The sequence below is a fragment of the Rhinolophus sinicus genome, chromosome 14 (genome assembly GCF_057876585.1).
Source record: "Rhinolophus sinicus isolate RSI-liver-muscle chromosome 14, RSI-T2T, whole genome shotgun sequence".
In the NCBI taxonomy this organism is placed as follows: Eukaryota; Metazoa; Chordata; class Mammalia; order Chiroptera; family Rhinolophidae; genus Rhinolophus; species Rhinolophus sinicus.
In genome coordinates, this window is record NC_142514.1 from 126,976,697 (window position 1) to 126,998,635 (window position 21,939).

Below are 21,939 nucleotides of genomic sequence, written 5' to 3' on the forward strand. Positions count from 1 at the left end.
TCTTTTTTTTTTTTAATGGCTAAATTCCACTGTGTGTGTATACCATCTTTTCTTTATCCATTCATCTATCAATGAACACTTAGGTTGCTTCCAAGTCTTGCCCAATGTAAATAATGCCGCAATGAACATAGGGGTGGATATATCTTTTCAAATTAGCATTTTTGTTTTCTTAAGATAGATACCCAGAAATGGAATTATGGGTATCTGTAGGTCATGTGCCTGTTCTATTTTTAATTTTGTGAGGAAACTCCATGTTGTTTTCCACAGTGGCTGCACCAATTTGCAAACCCAACAACAGTACACAAGTGTTCCCTTTTCTCCAAATCTTTGCCAACACTTGTTATTTATTGTCTTTTTGATGACAGTTATTCTGACAGGTGTGAGGTGGTATTTCATTGTGGTTTTGATTTGCATTTCCCTGATGATTAGTGATGTTAGGCATCTTCTCATGTGTCTGTTGGCCATCTGTATGTCTTCTTTGTAAAAAGGCCTATGCAGACAATCTGACCAGTTTTAATCATATTGTCTCAGTGTTTTGATGTTGTATGATTTTTTTTCCATATTTTGGATATTGACACCATATTGGATATATCATTTGCAAATATCTTCTTCCATTCAGTGGGTTGCCTTCTAGTTTTGTTGATGGTTTTCTTCCCTGTACAAAACTTTTTCAGTTTTATGTAATCCCATTTGTTTATTTTTGCTTTTGTTGCCCTTTCTGAGGGGTACATATCTAAAAGACTATTTCTAAGACTGATGACAAAGAGTTTACTGCCTATGTTTTTCTTGTAGGAGTTTTATTATTCCTGGTCTTACATTTAAGTCTTCAATACAATTTGAATTTATTTTAGTATATGGTATAAGAAAGTGGCCCCGTTTCACTTTTTGTATGTATCTGTGCAGTTTTCCCACACAATTTATTGAAGAGACTCTCTTTACCTCATTGCATATTCTTGCTTCCTTTGTCATAGATTAATTGACTATATAAGTGTGGGATTATTTCTCTTTATTAGGTTTAATTGATCTATGTGTCTATTTTTGTGCCAGTACCACAGTGTTGTTGTTATTATATCTTTGTAGTATAGTTTTAAATTAAGTAGTGTGATACTTCCAACTTTGTTTTTCTATATCAAGATTGCTTAGCTATTCGGGGTCTTTTGTAGTTCCATACAAATTTTAGGATTATTTTTTTCTATCTCTATTTTTTTCTGTCTTGGGATTTTGACAGGGATTACATTGAATCTATAGATTGCTTTGGGTATTATGGTAATTTTAACATTATTAATTCTTCCAGTCCATGGGCAAAGTATATTTTTCTATTTATTTGTTTTGTCTTTAATTTCTTTCATCACTGTTTTACAGTTTTCAGACTACAGGTTTTCTACTTCCTTGGTTAAACTTATTACTAGGTAGTTTATTCTTCTTGATGTAATTATAAATTTGTAATGTTTTCTGATTTCTCTTTCTGATAGTTCATTATTAATATAGAAACACGACCAATTTTCTGTATGTTAATTTTGTATCCTGCAACATTATTGAATACATTTATTCGTTCTAATAGCTTTTTAGTGGTATCTTTAGGGTTTGCTACATATACTAAGTGTGATCAAACAATACAGTGAATGTTTAAATAAAAAAAAATTATTACTGTAAAAGACGCAATGCCATTAATCCCCCTCACTTCAAACACACTTATCCCATCGTTCTTGCCACTTTCTGAAGCAGTTCTGAACGTCCTCCTTCATAAGTGTCTTTAGTTGAGCTGTCGTGGCGGCCTCAATGTCCTGAATCATTTTAACTTTGAGGAAGAGCCTGAAGTCGCATGGTGCCAGATCTGGTGAATAAGGTGGATGAGGACATACCTTAATGGTAATGTTTTTATTTGACAGAAACTGCCATACGAGAAGCAATGTGTGGCACAGAGCATTTTCATGATGGAGAATGATTTAAGGCACACTAAAATACACCTTCTTTCAACCATAGCTCACACCCAACTGACTGCACCAAACAAGTTGAACCTTGTCACACACTGTTACTAAGATTCGAGGTGCCCTTTCCTTATTGAAGATCCCTGCCTTTCTGTTGGATGGCACTCAGCATCACCATTCACCGTATTTTGTGATCACAACAGAAAGGCTCCGCGTAAAATGTACATTTTAATTATAATACATTCCTTGACCGTTTCTGCCTCTTTCCATCCTCACAGAGTTATTTATTTGTCTAGAATGTCATTTATTTCTTCCCCTGTGGCTTCTACACAGTGAAACCACACTTCTGTAATACCATTCCTGACCAGCCCAGCTCATGGTGTTCATTCTTTTGCTAAGCTCCTCAAAAACCACATGAATTATATCATTCTTTTCATATAATTATTTATTACTAACCATCTTTGCATGATTGTGTGTCTTGTCTCCCAAATCACTTCTTCACACACCATTTCTTTGGTATAGCCAATGAGGCTAGTCTTTGAACAGAATCTGCTCATGTTTCTCAACGTCTAAAAATAAGTTAGTCAGGAGATATTTTTCTTAAGATATATAGAGAGATATTAATTTAATTCACATGAAATTCAACAAAAAAAACAGTAATCATAGGAATGCTTAATGGTGACAACACAAAAGCAATATTATAAAAGCAGGCATACTTGGTCTGCTCTCCTGATATAATGACAAATTACTAGCATTACTATGTGGGTATACATCAAATCACTGAACATTACATCCAAGGTCCAATTGTTAGAACAAACTGCCAGTTTATATATATTCCCTAGTTACTTCTGCTTATATTTCTTCATTCTTGACTTCCAATTCCGTTAGTGGACTCCATCCAAAATAATAATATTTTTGCTATTTTATGAGTCTTCTCTGTAATGATGTTTGGTTTTAAAATAGCAATCTAAATTGCAGAGTATGTCTGAAGGGTTAAAATATGCCCTAAGCTGCTTGGCAGTATTTTTTTCAAGTTCAATTACCTTGGTGAGTAGTTCCAAAATTTGAACTTTTGATAATTTGGGGGAATGAAAGGAGAGGACAAAGAATGACTTCAGAGAAAAATGAGCTCTAACTATTTTAATTAAGCTACTCCTATTCAATTATGATGAATCAGGAGTCATTCTGGTCAAATTTTCTCAAATCAAATACTTGCAGATTTCAGGACAGAGGTTCTAACCAAATGTCTTTAAAAACTGCATCTGAATATGCCTAAAAGCTGCCAATATTTAAATACACACCTAATACCTTTCTTCTCTCTTAAAAGTAAAACCTTATGTTTATTTTTTAAAGATAAAAAGACCATAATTTAAATTTTCTGATATTTTCAGACAAAATAACACTGTTAGGAAAGAAATCATTTATTTTCTCAAGAGTTCCCTGCGGAAAGTGTTAGAAAAAACAGGCAATCTTAGTAGGATTCAAAACAAGCCATCATCTTTCTCATCACCTTGGTTCTAGGATTCCCTTGGACATTTTAACAAAATGCCAGTGATCCTTAATTATTTTAGTTTTGTCAAATGTAACTCTCAAAAGTCAATTGTACTGTGACAACATTCCACTCCAAACCACCAGCGAACTTTCCGTTTGAGAGGATCTGATCCTAAAAGAAAATGCTCTTTGGGTGAGTGTAAGGCTTACTCTCTAATTTACTCCTGAGGAATATTAGATAAACTCCTATTCACTCAATATCACCTCTTCCCCTCAAACTCTAATTGATTATGCATAAGCCGCCATAATCATTTGGTATGAGAACTTCTAGGTTGAAGGAGCCACAAGTAATTGAGTTATAAATGTGCTATTGTTCTATGCTAATATTCTAGCCAGAAAATAAAAGCCAGGAAAAGACAAGCCCTGAAGACTATATGTAGTAATCTGATGGGAGGGTGAAAGTTCTGATACTTTTGTCACACTGGCCTGCCTTTTATTTTAGAACAGGTATTTCCTTGGAAAGTGACCATTATAATAAAGATCATATACCATCAAGTTTCCAAGGTGGTGGCACTCCAAATAGATGCTAGGGGACAAATAAAATATAAGAATTGAAAGGTGACTTGCCAAGTGGAAAGCTTAATTGAATATTCTCACGACTATACTGAATGTCAGCAATAACTATATGAGGAAGGAAAGGTGAGCCATAAGCAACTAAAAACTGACCTTTTAAAAATTCACTTTAGGTTCTCAAAGTCCTTCGACTAGGAAGTGATGCTTTGGAATTCCTGGGACACTTCACAGGACTCAAATGGAGGGATAAACTCATAATATCTAAGGCAAGAGAACTTTCCTCACACACTTTTTTTCCTCTACCCTAATATTACTCAGCTGTATACTTGTCATTACTATAAACAGTACAAAGTTGGGTATGTGATAACAATATAATATCAAAACACAGGCAGTAACATAAAAACAAAAAAACGACAGGATTGTTAGACAAATGCACCTTATGAAATGGTTGTACATTGAATAATATACATTATTCTTTGATTTTAGTATGTAAAAATACAGTTCTACCCATTTTTCTGTCAGGGGTCCTCTATAATCTTCTCTTTCCTAAACATCATTTAAACATAAATATTAGTGAAAAGTACCTCTAACATCAGGGGATCGTTTTATAACAAAGACAAATAATCAATGTACCTACCATCTAGAAAGATTTTTATATTTTCAAAATTATACTTAAAATGCAAGTTACTTACTTAATAAATTTGGACACTTTGTTTCATTTTGTTTCTAAACTACCACATTCAACTAAACAAGTTATAGCTAAAAGCTTGAAGCTTCATGTGCATTTTTAATATAGTTCTCATCACAGTCCCTATAGGAAGTACTACCATTAAATCTACAAAGCAAAACTTACAGAGGTCAAGTAATAGTACCATGTTTCCTTGAAAATAACACCTAGCCAGACAATCAGCTCTAATGCATCTTTTGGAACAAAAATTAATATAAGACCCGGTCTTATTTTACTATAATGTAAAACCGGGTCTTATATAATAAAATAAAATATAATATAATATAATATAATATAATGTAATATAATATAATATAATGTAATATAATATAAAATATAATATAATATAATATAATATAATATAATATAATATAATATAATATAATATAATATAATATAATATAATATAATATAATATAATATGACTGGGTCTTAAGTTAAATTTTGCTCCAAAAGATGTATTAGAGCTGATTGTCCAGTTAGATCTTATTTTCAGGGAAAACATGGTACTAATTATTGTCTTCAGAACTGAAACCTAGCTCTTTGTGACTCTAAAGCTATAGGCCTGTAGAGCATATGGGAGATAGTGAGGAATAGAGGAGTATGGGGAGGTTGTTACTAAAAGCAACTGCACTGAATTGGGACAGCTGCCATTAAGAAGTGAGACAATATACAGATGATATATTATAGAATTGTGCACTTGAAGCCTGTATAATTTTATTAACTAATAACTAATTTTATTAACTAATTTTTTTTAAAAAAGTGAGATGACAAAATTACCACACAATGCAGCAAACTAGAATAATTTAGGGACAAACAAAAATAATGACTCTAGGTCATGAAGAAAGTTTATATTCTATACAGTATGCTCTCTTTAATAAACCAAAGGAATGCACACTACCTTTTAGATATATTTCTATGATAACTAAAGTACAGCCCAATGGATAAGTTTCAGTTACTTTGGGATGGAGCTGGTCCTAGGCAAAATGAAAAAAAATGGGCAAACTTATCTATAAGTAAGTACTCTTCTTTCTTCTCCATAGTCATGATACACTCTATCACCATCAGTTTCTAGAAAAAAGATGTTATTAGCCTTTTAAAACTTAAGAACCACAGATATTATCAGTTTCTTTTCCCTGGGATAAGCACATTTTCGATCTTAGTGTCAGCAATGAAATAGCAAAGTCTTTCTTATTAAAAAATAATTTTTTCAGTCACCAGAGAATATCAAATTAGGGTGTGTAAATTTGGAGAACAATAAGTCATTATCACAGTATCTAGGCATCTATTCTACTTTGGAATATATTCAGTCTGTGTAAAAATTTTATTTATGAAAAATGCCTCATTTCTAGAGCTGTCTTCTTAGTGAGATATCTCTGTTTATTTATAATATTCCCGACATATCTCTGGAATTGATAACTAAGACATGTGAAATTAGACCATGAGAGAGCAATCAAAATTTCTTACCCAGTGAACCATTTATTGTTCTGTTAAAATATATATCTGCTGTGATTGAACATTGAGAAAAATATTTTTTCTGACTATCAAGGGCATCATTTGATTCATTCTACACTATTAGGTTGTTTTGTGGAGTCCTAATAAGTCATTTTATTTACTTTTTCTTCCTCTTCCCCAAAGGCACCAATCCAAGTAGCATTCACAATTTAGGAAACTTTCCCTGAAGAGCCCTCAGTTTTCCTCCATATCTGGTAATGCTCATGTTCACAAGGCTGAAACTCTAACATCATTGATTTTATGGCACTATTTCTTAATGAACCCTTTTAAAGTGTAAGTGACTAAAAAGAACATAAGGTACCTCCATTTGAGCTTTAAAATGGGGAAGACCAAAGAGAAGCCCTTCTATCTCCTTAGCGCCAGTGAACTGTGGCTCAGTAAATGACAGTTCAATTCCTAAAGCAGAAGGCCCTTATGATTACAAAGAAGAGTACCATTAACAATCCCACTAATATATTCAGATAAAAAATTCCTTTAAACAGAAAATCTTCTGAACATTTCTTGAAAAATGTATCTTAGAGACATTTTTTCATTGCTGCAGCTCATAGTTGGAAGAAAATTCTTATGGGATCATGTTACAGCTATCAAAAAGTTAAAAATATTTGGAGTTTAGAAATAAGCAATGAAATCTTTAATCTGTCAAATTGTTAAAATCAGCTAAGGCCAGTTTTGGACAAAAGCTGTTACTACTTGATATATTCATAGTGACATATACGAAATTTATTGATTATCTCAGCTCAGTACCACCACTAGTTAATGATATAATTGTTATTATCATGTGTGCAACAGTACTATTATAGAGTACTAAGAATAGTAAAAAAAAACAAAACAAAAAACGAGGGGTGGCCCCAAAAATGTTAGTGCTTAATCAATATTTAAGCATCTTTTAACAATATTCAACCCTCGTATGTTATTAACTAATATGTTCCTGACACTATGGTATAGAATGCAGGAGATGCGTAGATTAAAAAAAACAAACAAAAAAAAAACACCTTTGTTCTTGACCTCCAAGAGGCTCAAGATCCAGTAAAGGAGTTAGACTAAACATGAGAATCATAATTGTGAGCAAGAGCTGTTAACAGACATACTCGTATGCATGGTGCTCTGAATACAAAAACAGTGCAGCTTCTACCAGTGGAGTAAAGAAAGGCTTCATAGTGGAGGTAACAGCTAAACTGGTTAGGGAAGGATTAGTTGAAGCACATCAAAGAAGGTAAAGAAAGGTATTCTAATAGAAAGAACAGTATGTGCAAAGATCTAGAGCTCTGAAGGACCATAGTGTGTTCAAGAAAAACTTGTATCTAGCAAAATGCCTAGCACACAGTAGGTGTTCAATAAATATCTCTGAATGAATGAGTGAAAGATAAAAGTGAGAAGTTTTATTTGTCTGGAATGTAAACAGTATATATACCAGTATATGAGTAACAAGAAACAAGTTTGGAGAAATAGGTAAATGTGGGGCAGTGCTAATGGTCAATTTCCAAGGAGCATTGTTCTCTCACTATATAGTACTGTAAGAATTATTTTACTGAAATGAAAAAAAGTTTAGATATGGAGACATTGTTCCAGCCATCTATATATGCTTTAAGGATCATCTCAAACTTAGTAGCTTAAAACACCAGGAGTATTTATTTTGCTCACAAATGTGTAATTGAGGCAAGGCTTAGAAAGAGATATCTAGTCTGTGCTCCATTTCAGCATCAGCTGACGTGGCTTAAAGACTGAGATCTGTAAGATTCTGAAGGCTTGTACACATCTCGCAGTGGATACTGGCTATCAGCTGAGACCTTCAATGGGGCTGTCAATGGAAGTATGTACACATGACCCTCCATTTAACCTGGGCGTCCTGACAACATGGCCATTGGTTTCCAATGGAGAGTATCCCAAGAGAGAGGCAGATGGAAGCTATATAACATTTAGATCTAGTCTTGGAAGTAACTAGTATCATATCTACTATACTGTTTTGGTCAAAGCAATACAACACCTTCCAAGTTGAAAGGGAGAGATCAATAGACAACTAGTAGTAGTACGGCAAGGTTTCTAAGAGCATGTGAGCCTGGAAAGATTGCTGTGAACATTTTTGGAAAACACAATCTACCACAAATGGTGTTTTCCCCACCCACATAATAAATAACAAATATGACAACCACAAAATAGTGTTCTAAATTTTGTTTAATGGGCTCAACAATAGAGACCACAAAACTCATTTTTTTTTTTTTTTGGTTAGTTCAGGATATATCAATTATCTTACTATATTAAAATTTCCAATTTACTAATCTGATATTTTAAGCTTCATTTGAGCTGGAAATGAATATGTTCTGTTTAATCATTGTATCTCTAAAACATGCTTGGATCCTGGCATTTTTGTCGATGTTTAATTAATATTTGCTAAATAAATGAATGCACAAGCATACATGAACTTAATATTATAAGCCGCTACTTTCTATATAACTGACTTCCATAGTAAAGTCTTTTCACATGAATATATTTTAGCATGCTGACACCAATTTTGATATCAATGTAATTTCTAGTATGCGGCCCACTCAAATATGATAATTGAAAGTTTTAGAGGATTATAATCTTGCCAAGGTTGGAGGAGGGGTTACAAATAGCGAATAGCCGATATTTTTCTTATTTCTTACTAAAAGGAATTGGCCATGTGGAATCAGCAAGTTTTTAAAAATAAGATGGATTACAAAAATTTCAGCTGCTCTTTTAAAAAAGTTACCCACCTTCTTCCAATGACTAAAATATACCCTGGGGTTACTGTCAATATAATTTTCAAATTCCTTTGAACCATTATATGTTATTTGTAATTACTTTAAATACATTTAAGATAAAAGATTCAAAAAACCTTAGTCTATTAGTATGTATACTCCTGTTTTATAGTTGATGTACAAATGCTCAGTTTATGTTGAATAGTATCCCGTCCCTCCCTCTCCCTTCAGTTCAGTGAAAACATATGTAAATTGACAACAGCCTGGTCTCTAACGTAAGAAAAAAATTTCAATTTTGTTGTTTGCAAGATGCATCGACACTTTGCTCTCCTCACATGTTAAAAGCATACAATGTGTGAATTGGAGGATTTATATATCTGGACTACATTTATTACTCATAAGACTATTGAGTGATTTAGTTTGAAATCTACATGAAGGTTGGTGCTAATCAATAAATATTTAATCTAGTTTCATAAACTATTACCAAGGAGGCTTGTCAGTTTCAATTTCCTTCAATAATATTTATAGCTAACAAGGATGAAATTACATTGTCAGCAAATGTGGAGGAGCATTTAATAAGGTTTAGAATGCTTTCCACTTTGAATATGGAAAGAGAAGTTTGACTGTTGTCAGTGAATTTCCTACAGCCCTTTAGCTCCCTCAAAGCCTAGTGTCTCTCGAGTAACACAAACGTTGACCATGTGTATATATGAGTTAGTCCTAAAATGACAGTGATTAAATATGATTTTTTAATCCGCTAATTTGTGAGCTATCTGGTAAATTCTTATGAATACAGCTCTTAGCACAGTGTAGTAGGAAGAGTGGGAACAAGGAGAACCTGGTCTGGCTTTGTCATTCAGGAAGCGTTGCACTGAACAAGCAATTTGACTTCTCTGTGCCTCAATTTCATTATTTTTGCAAGTGAAAGTCAGTAAGATTATCCCTGCATTCTCCTCTAGCTTTTGACATTTTATGCCTCTATTGTGCAAAACAGAAATTCAATAAATGTATATTCAGTGATTGAAGACTAAATGATTAAGCGAACATACATAGTCCAACATATTTTCATATTTCCCCAAACATGTTGTTTTACCAAATGTAATTTCACATTTCTTAAATTGATAAAGTACGTAAATCTATATATGTACATGTTCTGTAAATATAAATTCAGGGTTTCCAGGCAAAGATTTCCAAAAGAATTTCTTTAATAATTTCAGAAGAGAGAGTTCTCTAGTAGTATAGACAGTACTTAATACGATTTATAAATATAAATATGCCTTAAAGGGCACTGATTACTTTTCATGCTAGAGGAAAAATTAAACGAAATATTCAATCTAATGCAAGAAAGAAGATTGTAGTTCAACATTACTATTGCCTATAAATTATAGTGGGAACTAATAAAACAGCATTTTTTGTCTTTATTGTTGTAAAATTTATATTCCCTAAAATTCATCCACCGAAAGTATACAGTTCTTAGAAGTATATTGAGTTGTGTAACCATCACAGCAATCCAGTTTTAGAACATTTCCAGTACCTCCCCCAGATTCCCTCAATCCTGTTTTCATTCAATCCTCTCATTCACCCACAGCCCCAGTTAACTTCTGGTCTGATTTTTGAATCTACAGATTTGACTTGCCTAGAATTTCATATAGGTGGAATCAATATATATGTAGGCTTTAGCATATGGCTTCTTTTACTCAGCATATTTCTGAAATTCATTCATGTTGTAGCATTATCAGTACTTCATTCCTTTTTATTGGTAAGTAATATTTCATTGGGGGGATGATATAGCACATTTTTATCCATACACCAACATCCAGTTGGACATACCATCTTATTTTAAGAGCCTTCAAACTTGTAGATTATACAAATATTCTACTAACATTTTTACTGAGATTATTATTGCTTTCCTGTATTTTACTTATTAATTATTTATTTATTTGTTTATTTATTTATTTATTTATTTATTTATTTGCTGTGTGTGTGTGTGTGTGTGTGTGTGTGTTTAAGTATGAGGATAAGAAGGAGATCCAACTCTCTTTTCTTCCAGAAGGATAGACAATTTCAATAGCACTAGTACTAATAGTAAAATAAGCCATCATTTCACAGTGAGCCAAAATAGTACCTGTACCTTACACACAAATATATACAAACATTCACACACATACACATGCACACGCACACACACATACTGTAGCCTATTACTAACATTTCCTTTCAGTTTTACTAATTTATTCACACATTTCTAAACCAATATTATATTCTTGAATATTTTCCTTCAAAAGAATTGTAGATCACTTCAATCCAATCTCCAAAGAAAACATCTTAGAGCTTCTAACTAAAATTTCTTGCAATTCATATATTAACTTGAGAAGAGGTGTCACTTTTATGATATAAATGTTCCCATTAATAACTTGGTAAATCTTTTTGTTAGTCTACATCTGATTAGTTTCCTTTAGAAATATTTTATGGATGTCTTCATATAGGTCTTATACTAGTATTGTTAAGATTATTCCTAATTATTTTATAGTTTTTGTTGCTACTTTGAACATGAAAATTCCATTTTTGTTTATGGCTGAATGCATCTAATATAAAGAAAACTTACTGATGTTTATATATTTTTAATGTATATATAGCCACTTTGAAAATTTCCCTTAAAAAGATTAGCAGACTTTTAGATTTTTTTAGATTTCAATTTTTAAGCAAAAATATGAATATTCTTATTGTTCTTTTCCAGTATTAGTACTGATTATTTAATGTTTTTTTTTCTTATTGCATTTGCTAGAATACATTTTTAAGTTGAAGTGGGATTCTCATTGTTTACAAATGAAAACTGTCCTATTGAAGTAGTTTCTTTCTTGTTTTAGTCAGGGTTTATTAAGAATATCTGCTAAATTTAATCAAATAACTTTTAGCACGTAGTGTTACATTCATATGGTTTTTCTCATTGACATTTTGGTGTCAAAAAAAGTGTTAATACATTTTCTGATTTTGTACTCATCCTCATATTCCTGGAATCTTATCTGTGAATATCTCCTTGCTAAATTCCAATCAATAATATGTTATTTGCATCTATAATTTAAAGTATCATTGAATTATATTTTCCTACTTTGTACACTCTTCATCATGTTTTTACATAATATTACATTGTTTTTATGTAGTGAATTTAGGAGCATTCACCCATTTTCTAATGGTCTATATTTAAATAAATTAGAATTAACTCTTCTCTAGCAATTGGATAAAACTCACCTTTGAAACTCTGTGATCATGGTTCCTTGTTTAGTGGTACATTTTAAATCTCCTTTCCAATCTATAATAATTGGTTACCCAACCTTTCTGCTTAGAGTCAATGTTGATCACTTATCTTTTTGCTAGGAAAACATCTGCATAATCTAGGTTTTCTTTTTCTTTTTTTTTTTTTTCTTTTGTACTTCTGATTTTTCTTTCTTTTTTTTTTTTTTTTTTTTATTAAATTTATTGGGGTGACAATTGTTAGTAAAATTACATAGATTTCAGGTGCACAATTCTGTATTACATCATCTATAAATCCCATTGTGTGTTCATCACCCTGAGTCAGTTCTCCTTCCATCACCATATATTCGATCCCCCTTACCCTCATCTCCCACCCCACACCCCCCACACCCCTTACCCTCTGGCAACCACTAAACTATTGTCTGTGTCTGTGAGTTTCTGTTTCTCATTTGTTTGTCTTGTTCTTTTGTTGTTTTTGGTTTATATACCACATATCAGTGAAATCACATGGTTCTCTGCTTTTTCTGTCTGACTTATTTCGCTCAGCATTACTCTCTCAAGATCCATCCATGTTGTCACAAGTGTTCCTATATCATCTTTTCTTACCGCCGAATAGTATTCCATTGTGTATATATACCACAACTTCTTTATCCATTCATCTATCGAAGGACATTTTGGTTGTTTCCATGTCTTGGCCACTGTAAACAAAGCTGCAATGAACATTGGAGCACACGTGTCTTTATCTCTAAATGTTTTCAGATTTTTTGGGTAGATACCCAGGAGAGGGATTGCTGGGTCATATGGCAATTCTATTCGTAATTCTTTGAGGAACCTCCACACTGCCTTCCATAATGGCTGCACCAGTCTGCATTCCCACCAACAGTGTATGAGGGTTCCTTTTTCTCCACAGCCTCTCCAACACTTGTTACTATTTGTCTTGTTTATGATAGCCATTCTGACTGGGGTGAGGTGATATCTCATTGTGGTTTTGATTTGCATTTCTCTGATGATTAGTGATGTTGAGCATTTTTTCAAATAAGAGTACTCTCTTATAATTCTTTAAATCTCATTCATATCTGTATTTTTAACTCCATTTTCATCCTAATATGATTTTCTTTTTGCTTCTCCTTTTCCTTAATTGAGTTTACTATCTATATTATTGATCTTTTAAAGAACCAGGGAAATTTTTAGCTTTCCGTGATTTTTTAAAATTTCCATCTGAAAATCACTAACCATTTAAAGCTCCTGATTTACCTTTGTAGCAGTTTTTATTGCCTCTTACACAGATGAACAAAGTAATATATTGGATCAGAATTTTAACATCAGTATGATTGATATATAATTGGTAGCAATATGAGATTAATTTCTTCTTGATGTAAAGCATAAAGTAAAATGACTACACTCCCAATACAGATAAATATAATTTTACATAAGGCTATCCTGGTGCTTTGGATAATAAACCACTAAATCACAATTCCAATGTATCTTTGCATATCTATCTCCTATATCTTAAAATGCCATAGCAAGATATAATAGAATGTGATAATTCTTAACTCTACTGGAGTTGTAGAAATGAGTCATGGTTGATTGTGTTTGCCACATACATGAACCCTTGCTTTCTCTCTTAAAAAGTTGTATTACTTTAAAATTTTAGAGCTGAATTATTTTTTTTAATATTATCTAAGTTCTGAAACACTTTTTGTGGCAATCTGAAATACCAAATAATGCTTGAGACTCACCGAATGTAGAATCTCAGAATATTAGCTAAAAATAGGGAAGAGTAAGATAATTCCAAAACAGGTTACATTCCTAATTTTCATGTGTAAACAGAACTGCCTTTCCTGCTACTTTGTGGCATTCTTTCATTCATTCATTTGGTAATTCATTTATTTAATAGACATTTATTGAATGTTCACTATGGACCAGACACTGGGCTAGGCACCATAGTGAAAAATATGCAATTTTTAGCTTGTTGTTGAAAAAGGGAAATTACATTTATTTGTTCATTGTTTATCCCACCCACCCCAGAATGTAAACTCTATGAAGGCAGAAGCTGTATTTTGGCAAATGTGTCCCGGAACTTAGAAAAGTGTCTGGCAATAAAGAAATCATAAGTAAACAGTTAATGATAATTTAGTGTAGTAAGTGCTATACCACAGTGTTAGAGCAGGAATTGAACTTCTTTTACATAAAGGGGTAGGTAATAATAATAATATTAGGGTTTGGAGGCCATACAGTCTCTGTTGCATTCTGAGACTGTAGCTCAAAAGAGCCATAGCCAGTACATACAAATGGATATGATTGTATTCCAATAACTTTTACTATAACAAACAAGCTGCAGGCTGGGTTTGGCCTGAGGGCTATAGTTTGCCAACCCCGTGTTAGAAATATACAAAGGAAGTCTATATATAGACTGCGGGGGATTGGGAAGACTTTCCAGAAAAAATGTTTAAACCAGTAGTTCTCAAATGTTAGCATGTATGCACATCAGAGTCACCTACAGGGCTTGTTGAAACATAGATTGCTAAGCCCCACCTCAGAGGGTTTGAATCCATAGGTGTGGAGTGGAACCTGAAAATTTGCATTTCTAACAAGACCCAGGTGATACTGATACTTCTGGGGACCACATCTTGAGAGCCACTGGTCTAAACTGGGACATGATAGCTCTATAGGAAAGGGTATGTCACGTGGTGTGTCATGCGGGGTTTCAGCTCCCGCTCCCCACACAAGAACACAGGATATGGTGAGGCCAAAAAGGAACACCCACGGAGCCATAGGTAGGGGAGTCATACCACTACAGTCTCACTGGAGGCTGGATTCACACGACACGCGACCTGCTGTTCGCTTTTCTGCCAACCTACCGACGCCCTAACTTCCCTTCACTCTCCTTGACTCCCCAACGTAGCCACAGCAGTTATATTAGTGGCCAATGGCTCACTGGTTACAGCTGACGGCCAACTAGCCACAGCAGATGGCCTTCCAATCAGAGTTGATGGCCATTTACTACCTGAGCCAGCACCTTTCCACGTGAGGCCGAGAGCCTGGAAACTGCACTCCTGGCTCTGTCCCCACAGGGTAGCAGAGAAAATGTGTAAGGAACGTAGAGGATATAGGGGGTGGTACATTTAGTGGGTCAAAAGCAAGGAAAAATAAAATGTTCAGTAGTAAAAACTTCAGTAAGATTGGAACATGGAAGAGAACATTAATAGAACAGCGGTGAGAGATAAGGCTCGAGAATTAGGTTTCACCCTAAAGGCATGAAGCATGGCTTACATATCCTTAGTTGCTCATAGTTACAAAAAACTGTTCACGTTTTTTATAGAAGAGAAATTATTTCTCTTCAAGTGTTCATAATTTTACCTCCGTTGTAAATGTGTAGTTTTTAAATAATAAAGCTATCACAATGAAAAAGGTCTATTTGACTAGATTTTTTTTTTAAAGTTCAAGTAAACTACAATCTTTTACTAGGTAAGTGAGATTGTATATGTATGCGTTTCGTATGCTTGACACCAAATAAACATATAATGGACTAAGTTCTGTAAAAGCCCTGTGCTTCTTTTCTTCAGATACACATCACAATGTCTAAGTTTCTATTTCATGCATTTGCTAGTTGTTTTTCTTTTCCTAAATCCACAGTCAGATTCGGAGCTCCTTGAGGGTAGAGGCCTTGTCTCTTGTTTACCACTACATTTGCAGGATTTAGCTCAATGCTTGTGCATAAGTGTTTAGAAAAAAAACGCTGACTACAAGAATGAATGAATTAATTAATTAATTAAATTATTTCAAGATGTCACTAAGTTGGTTAAAAACTTGAAAAACATTTACAGTTAGCTCACATGCTATTTTAAACAGAGTATTTTGTTAGGTATATAGTAATGGTAGCTCAAAGGTTAAATAAATGAACAAGAGAAAATTTTGACCTTAAAAAGGGGCTTTTTATTTTTATATATTTAGAAAAGAATGTCTGATCATTGTAAAACAGCTAACTTATATTTGGATCTTTTTCCCATGATATAACTCATAACTGATTTTATGAACATTTATTTTATGTCCTTCTCAAAGAAAACAGAAAGTGTGCAAAGGACAAAGAAAATAAGGTCAACATGATATATGAAGAAGCAAAATAAACAGCATAAGGAAATATCAACATTTCTTTAACAATCAGTCACTAATAATATGTCAGCAAGCATAAGATCATCTTTAACTGTCAGTTCAATGGAAATAGATCATCTGAGTAAGGAAGGCAATCTTACTAAATTCAGCATACCTATCAACAATTGCTTGAGTATTTCATAAAACTGAAAGACAGCTGCATAAAATAAATACATAATAAAAAATTACAGCATGAAAATTAAAATACTTGTCTTTCAAAGTAGCTGTGGGATGAATCTTCAATCAGATTTAGCAAACTGAATGTTTAATAAGCTATCATATTTTAGTTTTCAAAGTAAGAGATTGGTCTTTAAATGGAAGAAACATTCTTAGCTTAGTTTCCTAGAAGTAGGCTCTTTTTGAGGGGAAAGAAAAGTTATTTTTACTCTGAGCACTACAAAATACATATTAACAAAAAGTGTTTTAGGCATGAACAATACACAAATTTAATTTATTTTTGCCATAGATATGCAAACACTCCATTGGTCCTTAAATGCCTATGGGGACGGGGGAAAGAGATGAACTACAGTTCTTCCAAAATTTAAATAAATACTAGTTATAATAATATTCTCAGTAATAGAACTTATGCTTCTTTTATCATAATATAATCATAGGTATCCAAGGGTAGAGGATTTGAAAATAACTGTTTTAATGAATAATTTTATCAAGAAATTGGTAAAAAAAAAAAAAAGTTTTAATTTAAGCAATGAGTCTTCTGCAAGTTTGAACAGTGAAAGCATAGAGGACAGGATGAGTCTAAACTCTTTACTGTTTTGTTAAAGATCAGTACCTTCTTCAAATAATTTATTGTATTTGAAAATTCGGAGGGTGGGTGAAAAAATAGATTGGAAGAAAGAGTGGTCCTGCAAATCTCCAGCTCAATATATATATAATTGATTGTTAATCTGATTATTCCTGTTGCTTTAGAATTGGATCCAAGTACCACCACAAGCATTCTAAAGAGAGCTTCCAAGAGGGTTCCCTAAGAGAAATATTACATCCACCCACTGGTACCATTCAAGACTGTATGAGACATAGATACAGAGAGCAAATGAATGGTCTTCAGGTGGGAGAGGGGTTGGGGGCTGGATGAAAAAGGTGAAGTGATGAAGAAGTACAAATTTCCAGTTATAAAAATAGTCATGGGGATGTAAAGTATAGCATAGGGAAAATAGTCGATAATATTTTGATAACAATGTATGATGTCAGATGGGTACTAGGCTTATTGGGGTGATCACTTTGTAAATTGTATAAATATCTAACCAATATCTTGTACACCAGAAACTAATACAATATTGTATGTTAACTATAATTGAAAGATTAAGAAAAAATTTAAAGCTTATATGAGAGAAAATAAATAAAAGGATCCATGAACAGAGCGGTAGGAAGTGTAGATATCCTAGTAAAATTTTACATCATACCTTCACAAAATGAAGAAAAAATTTGCTCCTCTCATACAAATAAGAAGGCTCTCAGAGGACACCTTATATAGAGATTAAGGTGTATGCAAGAAGACGAGATGTCATCTTGTTCTCTAGGTGGATATCTGCGTATGATCCTCATGACAATTTTTGAAGAAGGAAGAGAGAATTGGAGAGACAGTGTAAAGTGAAGAGAGGAGACAGCAGTGGGACATCCAACATTCAAACTGTTTGGCATGATAAGGATGTGGGAGTTTTCCATAAACCAGATAAGAAGGTACATGGGTTTTTGTTTCTTCACTTCTTTGTCTTGTTCCTTTGTTACTTTCAGTTTTATACACCACATATCAGTGAAGTCACATGACTCTCGACTTTTTCTGTGTGACTTATTTCACTTAGCATAATAATCTCAAGATCCATCAGTGTTGTCACAAATGGCACTATTTCAACTTTTCTTATGGCAGAATAGTATTCCATTGTGTATATATACATCTTCTTTATCCAATCATCTATTAAAAGATACTATGGTTGTTTCCATGTCTTGACCACGATAAATCAAGCTGCAATGAACATTGGAGCACATATATCTTTAAGGATAAATGTTTTCAGAGGTTTTGGGTATATACCCAGGAGAGGGATTGCTGGGTCATATGGTAATTCTATTCTTACATTTTTTTGAGGAATCTCCACACTGCCTTCCATAGTGGCTACACCAATCTGCATTCCCACCAACAGTGTATGAGGGTTCCTTTTTCTCCACAGCCTCTCCAACACTTGCTATTATTTGTCTTGTTGATGATAGCCATTCTAACTGTGTGAGGTAATATCTCATTGTGGTTTTTATTTGCATTTATCTGATGATTAGTGAAATTGAGCATCTTTTCATATGTCTATTGGCCATCTGTATATCCTCTTTGGAAAAATGTCTTTTCAGGTCCTCTGCCCATTTTTTAATTGGATTGTTTATTTTTTCATTGTTGAATTGTATAAGTTCCTTATATATTTTGGATATTAGCCCCCTATCAGAGGGATTGTTTGCAAATATCTTCTCCCATTCCATTGGTTGCCTCTTTATTTTGTGCATGGTTTCTTTTGTGCAGAAGCTTTTTAGTTTGATATAATCCCATTCATTTATTTTAGCTTTTACTTCCCTTGCCTTTGAGGTCAAATTCATAAATTCCTCCTTGAACCTAAGGTCCATAAGTTTAGTACCTATGTTTTCTTCTATGCAGGTTATTGTTTCAGGTTTTATGTTTAGATCTTTGATCCATTTTGAGTTAATTTTGGTACATGGTGACAGGTAGCATTCTAGTTTCATTCTTTTGCATGTGGCTTTCCAATTCTCCCAGCACCATTTAAAACTCATAGACATAGAAAATAGTTTAGTGGTTACCAAAGGGTAAGGGGAGTGGGAGGATGGTAGATGAGGGTAAATGTAATCAAATATATGGTGATGGAAGGAGAGCTGACTCTGGATGGTGAACACACAAAGTGACATACAGATGATGTATTACAGAATTGTACACTTGAAACCTATGTAATGTTACTAACCACTGTCACCCCAATAAACTTTAATTTTTTAAAATGAGGAAGGTACATGCATTTGAGCAGCATCTTCAAAAGTTGATTCCAGCAGCAAGAGCAATGATATATTGTTGGGACAGAGAGCTAAAGGAAGGTATAAAGAGAATTTCCACATTATGAAATTCTTCAGTGAGAAAACCTCCTCCAGAATCTCCAAGGCTCTCACACATGTTTCATGTGAAAGAGTCACCATTTAGATGCTGGCCATACCCATGTCGTTGACAACAAGGAGCATTTCAAGGACATTAATTAGGTAAAAAGATTTCTGCCCATTTCCCCATTTCTGATCCTTGAAAAGGTAGGACAGGTGTGAAAGAGATGATTATGCCCTTCTTCACGCCAAGATCCTCAGGCTGAAGTTTAAGCTATGAATATGCAGAAGGAATAATCTGAATTCAAAATATGATTTAAATTGTACTGGACTGGACTGGACTTATTTTTACCCAAAAGTGATCAGAATGTTATAGGATTGACTGAGATGTAATTAAAACCGAAAAGAGAGATTCCACACAACATATTTGAAGGTAGGAGCTAGAAATTTTTTTAATGATGGAAATACCATCATCTAATTGCAAACATTAATAAAAATACTTACATATACAAATTTCTAATACTAGCCAGGATAGTTCATTTTAATATATAATCTGACAATACTTTGCTCGTACCATCTAAACCCATTTTGGTCAAGAAGCAGAGTAATATGTCTTAATACTTAAAAAAAATTTAGTAATATTTCCCTACCTTGATCTTGACTTCATCCTGTATTATTTTATCTAAAATCTTCTTGAACTAATTCATGCTTTAAGTCTTTAACATCTCTTAGTATTTACATACATACTCTCATTTGTCTCAAATTTATTTCAAGTAAATAAGTCAATGTCAATATTATCCATTTTCTTCATGATTTCTTACACTTAGGTGATCAATACTCCCAGATCTTATCTTTTCTAATTGAAAGTTCTATATTGTAAGCTCTTGTCACAGATGTAAAAGGCCCCAAGCTTCACATTGTATTTGAATCAAATCTGTCAAAGGCAATACTAATTTTTGACAGCGATAGAAGCGAGCTAGTCAAAATGTTGTTTTTAACCAGGGAACCCACACATGGTGTTAAATTGATTACATGATCGTGGAGTTCACTCATTTAACAGTGAGTTAATTTTCCCAAAGCTAATAATTCACTTACAGCTTAAGTAAATAAATTCAATGTTCCATTAAAAAAATTTATTGACTGAGTAAACAAATGCAGTATCTTGTAACAAACATACTTTTCTGGCCATCACAAACTTCATGTATAAATATTACATTCTTGGGACATTACCCAAAAAAATTCATTGTTAAATAGTTAAATAATATATTGGGCCTTTATCTCCTTAGCAAACATGAAGAGACAAGCTCATATAATTATGATACAAAATGGAATATATAGAGATTTTTACTTAAGTAACTCCATTCCTATTTGGATGCCTTTCCAACATGACGTTTAATTATAGAATTATTATAATCACAGAAATGTAAATATTTTCTTGTTGTCTTTCCTTTAGGTTACTTACAAGGGCAGTTTCACAATGTTACTTAAGTTATTATGTCATAAATGGAAAATAAGGTCAAAATTATTTTCTTAGAGTCTAGGCCTCTTATCCAATTTTGATGTAACAGACTTTTTTACAGATAAGGTCAGTCAAATTAAAGCCTTTAATTTCTGGTCTCTACTAATAAAAGCTGCATGTACTTTCTCTAAATCATCTTCTTTAGCCATGTTATAGTGAGAACCAGAAATTCCACATTAGCTGTTTCAAGAATTTAGGGCAATGTATGATAAGGGTTTTCTTGTTTTGTTTTTCGTATTTTTCTTAGAGCAAATGTTTCTTGATCCTGATTAGACACCGTATCACACTGAGAAAATATCATAAGTAGGTAGCCTTTTAGGATTTTAGATATTCCTGTGTCAGTCCTAAAGCCCAAAGCCACAAATGCAATGTTTTGTAAATATTTACTGTATACTATATGCAAAGAGATATGCAGAGGATTCAAAGAGGAACAAGCTAGGTCCCTACAATCAAGATATTCAGAGCTGAACTACGTAAATCCGTAATCAAAGCACTGGATAATTATAAATAGGAGCATTTAAAAAAATCACTGCATAATTATAAATAAAGCAGCTTTTTAAAAAACATAATAATGATTCTTTTATTAAATTTGGTACACTTTTAAGAATGATGAAACACAAAACGGAGACCTGAGAATTTTATACTTTCAATATTCAAGAAGGCTTGGTTAAGAAATTAGTACCTGTAATTATTGGAAGTATTTAATAAATTTTAATTATTTGATTCAAGTTTGAAAACATTAGGATCGAGTGAAAAATGTGAGCTACTTGGCAAGCCTCAGTTAATACGAACTTTCCATGTTTCCAAACCAAAATACTTTAGCCTAAATCATACTGGGGATTTAGCATACTCTTAGGAAATTTAGATTCTAAAAATATTTAGTTGTTTAATTTTGAGAAAATATATGATATAGACAGTAATCTTAAAATCAGATATATTAAAATATATATTTCTCAATTTTTTTCTTGT